Source organism: Brassica napus, unplaced genomic scaffold, assembly GCF_020379485.1.
Source record: "Brassica napus cultivar Da-Ae unplaced genomic scaffold, Da-Ae ScsIHWf_3061;HRSCAF=3867, whole genome shotgun sequence".
Taxonomy (NCBI): domain Eukaryota; kingdom Viridiplantae; phylum Streptophyta; class Magnoliopsida; order Brassicales; family Brassicaceae; genus Brassica; species Brassica napus.
The window spans coordinates 1-5,000 of NW_026016298.1; positions in this window are offsets into that span (position 1 = coordinate 1).

The following is a 5,000-nucleotide window of genomic DNA, read 5'->3' on the forward strand; positions in this document are numbered from 1 at the left end:
TGCTGCTGTGGATCATATACACGCTGAATAATATATATAGGCATGGATCTTGACTTCACGGGCTTGCAACACTTTTGGCATCCGACCGGGAAGGGTAGATCAAATATCTCCTCTTATCCTTACCTTACAACAATGTCTTGTGTAGGTTCTACGCACAGTAAACATTCTGCTATGCCGGATCCTTAAGGGATCTGAGTTCGGATTACAACCTGTTTGGGTTGATCTTTTAATATTAGCCGTGATCACAGGATATGAGCCAGACGTCCTTGGTATAAGGGGCCGGACGCCCTTGGTCAGAAGAGCCGATGCTCTCAGCTGGTGTGCTGGACGTTTTAGCCGTCACCCACATAGATTTCATTCTATATCTACTAACCTCTTTTAAGTTTAGTATAAGCACAAGGAATTTCTTTATTCTCTCATATGTATATGGACTGTTATTGGATTGTCTTTATACACAACTCCAAATCAATGATCATGCGTGATCAATTTCCTTTCCATACTATATGCAGCTGCTTTTATTTCAGTCCTTGAATCAGCTTAGGAACAAAGCTGTTATCTATCTTGTCCAGTGATCCATATGCTGCTTACTACATCAGTGTATCTATTTTCTTTCTTTATGACCAGACTTGGTTTAATATCGAAAATCTGTAGCAGCAATCACCACATAGGAGTTCATCTCCTTATAATCTGTTCCTTTGATCTCTGTGAGTACCTTGTGTAACAAGCTATGATCTAATACTGTTAATATGAAGACATGGAACTCTAGGCCACGTGATTATGTGTCTTCTCTCACGGTTTCTTTATCTCACAAGATCCATCTATTTCACTGGTTTATCGGATGGCGGTTCTGTATATGTACATGGCCAATACGCTCATCTCTCTTTAGATACTTTGAACCTCCACGTCTATCTTTCTATTCTTTATAATCTTTATGATTCTATGATTGTATGATGAGTACTCATTCGTGGGTTCATGATCCTCGCTTTATCTCTTTATGTTCAAGTGCTATTCTCTTATGCATCTTATATAGATGTTCATGTGTGTGTGTGTCGACACCTTCATGTGGTTCCATTATGTTCCAGACATGATCTGATCACTTTGAGATTTCATTATCCAGGACCTTTGTTACCTAGCAGCTTGGCGTCCCAAGACTACATGGTTTGGTACCTTAGATGGTTAGCTGCGCAGCCTTTTCTCAATGTCTGTATGGTTTCTCTTATCATGACTCGGATCTGTCTATGCACCTTTCTTTCTATCCGAGTTTCCTTTCTCTTATGGAACACTTGGTCTATCTTGTATTGACTCTATAGCAACTTGATTATGTCTCTTCTAGGACGTTTCATTTGGTGCCAAGCTGGTTATGACTTAATCATTCTTTTCGGGTCAGTGTCTGGCATCTCGATTAGCTTCTCAATTGGCTATCTTTATATTATCTTACTTTGGACGTCTTATATCATATTTTCTAGTCCGAGGATCTTGCCAAGACAATGATGGTTAAAACCATTCTTATCATTCCTTTACTCTTTCTTTATCCAGCTTATAATCTTTCTCCTTTAATGTTTGGATAGTCGGATTCTTTTGGTCATGCAATCCGTACCTGGCCACTATTTTAATCACCCATGTTTTGGCTCAAGCTTTCTTTGATTTCGTGGGAGAAAGTAATACTACTATCCAACCTATATTCCCAATCCTCTTTTGAGGTTCCATCTTAAATGGCACATATATGTATGTGGTGGTTTTATCTCAGAATTTCTTAAGATGGTATGTCTGGTTTTAATGACCCGTATTCATTCTTTAGATGGGAATATCTATGCTCACTTATATGGCCTGATGCATACTATCATTCTGTACATGTAAATTCATAATGTCCCCAAGCATATAGGTAATGGCCGATCAGGCCGGTTATGGCCTTTGCGGCCAGGCCGTTGTCTCTCATGGTCTCTTCGGCCTCTTTGGCCAAGTCATGGACTGTGTGCGGCCAAGCCTGCACTATGCAGACAAGTCACGCCCAAGTCATGGCCAAGTCGTGGCCAAGCTGTTCATAGGTGATAGCCTATTTGGTTTGGCCGTTTGTATCATGGCCTTTCTTTGGCCGGGTAATAGCCCTTTATGGCCGAGTAATGGCCGAGCCATATAACATGGTCTTTAGACCATTAGTACACGAATTTGTAGTATTGATCATGGGTTTATCCTCTCTCCCCCTCATGACCATACTATAAGGTCGTGGTGCTTTGGGATAATTAAGCCTAATGAGTTTCCCTATGTGTACATGTTTCACAACGTGAGATCTTTACGGGATAACTCTGTGCCTTTTCAATTTCTTTGAATCAAGTTTAAACTTTAGGATGGCTAATCCTATCATGCCATATAGTGTAATTTCGTGGGCTATCTCATATGGTCATCACATCTCTTGCCTTTCTTCATACTGATCTTGTAGCATAGTTTAAATCAGTAGAGATCATTGGTATAGTCTCGACCACTTTCTTTCAAGGTCTTAGGCGACTTTTCTTTCAAAATCTGAAGGAACTTGTTTCCTTCTAGTTTGTCCATTGTTTCTTATTTGGAAACCATTCATTATAGCTCAATGGACCACGTTTTCTTTGGGTGTATATAATGCCTTATAGGCAAATGCCTTAGCCATGGTTTCTTTACTATGCTTGCTATACCCATTCATGATTTCTTACTCGGTTTTATACCCTTTAGGCAACTCTTTATAAAACATCCATATGTGTAAGTAAGATCAGGCAAGGTTTAATAAACTCAAAACCAATTTATTTATATATATAAATCGTGAATGATACTTAGGTTAAAGTAAACACAATTGCAATCATAAAGAAATAAGACTAGTCGTATCGAAATTTGGTCTATGCAAGAAGCAGTCATGCGATTAGATCAGTATAAGTGGCGAAGCCTTTTTATTCTATACTGTTGTTGCAGTATGACCTTCAACACATGGAATGTGGAATAGGTCTTCTCTAGTAACTCTTTCTTGGTTACTACTTCACCACAAAGTCTCAGCACCGAGACTGTCTTAAACAAGACTGAGTTGTACTCATCCAAGAATCTTAGATTCTTCTAGTCATTTCTAGCCTTTGGAAGCAACACCGTTTTCTGGTGGTAATTTCTATGCTGTAAAGCATCCAAAAGTCTAGTGGATTTTCCATAGTGATGTACTGATCTTTTAGACCTTCAATGAGATGATGGAATCTTGTACCAATTCATTCTCATTGTTTTCCTTGGTGATTGTATCACCAAATCCCTTTTCGATATCTGAGTCACATTGTCATTTAAAATTTAGGTTCACAATGTGGTCATGCAGCCGCATGATATAGCAAGCTCGGCCACAAACAAGTTCTTACGCATCTATGAGAACAATCGATCATGGTGTGAATCAAATCACACGGCTAAGTTAGTGGTACAACGATCTTAAAGATCGGTTCATGAGATATGCAAACAAGGTCGCATGATCATTCAGATATGATGTCTCTCTTAGACCATTCGGTCATACATTTTTATGCCTTAAGCTTCACGGTATTTATGTGATACAACAATCCTAAGGATTGGATCATTATGCAATCCGGTTTCTATAACCATCCGGATGCTTGGCCATACGGCCATATACAATAGGGGATTATTTAGTATAAGTGTTTTCAATCCTATTGCATAGTTGCATATCTATTAATTTCAAGGTTGGTAATCATCAACTAGATTTTAGTATAAGTAATCTAGGAACCTAACTCTCATTCAATATGTTTAACCTTAATCAATTGCTTTCTACTTTATAAAATATATAGGGTTTAGTAGAAATCGATTTGGCAAAATAAGATTAAGGTTTCAAGGCCTTTAGAATTTTAAAATCGAGATTTATGGTTTTAAAACATTCAAGAAGCCGATTAAGGGTTTCAAGGCCTTAGGATTTCAATTTCGAGATTAGGGTTCTTAGCAATTCAGATCCAAGTTTTAAAACAATCCTAATCACAGTTCTATGTGATCAATCAAAAACACTCAAGTTTCAATCAAATTAAAACCGATTTTCTAATTAGGGTTTTAGGGGATTTCGAAAATACTTTGATCTTTGATCAAGGGGATTTGATTTGAGATTCAAAAACCTTTAAGGCTCTGATTTTAATTGATCAATGGATCAATCTCTTTCTTAGGTTTAGATCGAACTTATTGAGCTTCGATTTACTCATAGGTGATTGATCTATTATCCTATGGCTTTTAGTTTAGAGATTATCTTTTAGGGTTTCAATCTTTACAAAACAGCCAGGTTCGATTCATGTTCTCAGATTTCGATTACCTTTGTTTTGTAGGTTGAACCGGACCACCAAGATGGATGGATAAACCTCGGACGCGAGCTGGACGGACGCTACCTCCTATCGGGTCGCGAGTTGCTTCCTTTGCGAGCTGGTTGATTGGGAACTCGAGCTGGCTGTGATATGAACTGGAAGCTGAGGTCGTCTAGGATCAGGAACACCTTATGGCTGGAGCTGATCAGATGCTGACGAGCTGGAACGCGAGCTAGGGCGAATTAGGGTTCGTCGGGATTAGATCTTTGCACCAACTCCTCTCAGCTCATGAAACAAAACAAGGGGTATTAGATTACATGAACATCATAATCTAAACAATGTATCATCAAATAACTGAGTTATGATAAACTTATCTTTCACAAGATTTGAATTTGGATAGAAAATCTTGTTGGCTCGGATTAGGGTTCCAAGAGCTAAGTCGGCGCCGTGTATTGTTTCTGCGAGTGTGGGCGCGTCGGAGATCGGATCGACAAACGGTTTGCGCTGATCGCTTCGTCTCGTCAAGAGCTTCGATTTGATATGTGGCTCGTCGTCTGGTTCGTCGGGGTTGGAGAGATCGATCGATTTGAAGTTCCGCCTGATTTAGGGTTTATGTGTGACGGATTTTAGGTTATGGTTTTGTCTTAGGGTCTGGAGACTATCGTGCTGATAACGTGTTGTAAAAGAAGGGTTTGAGACTGAATATTTCGT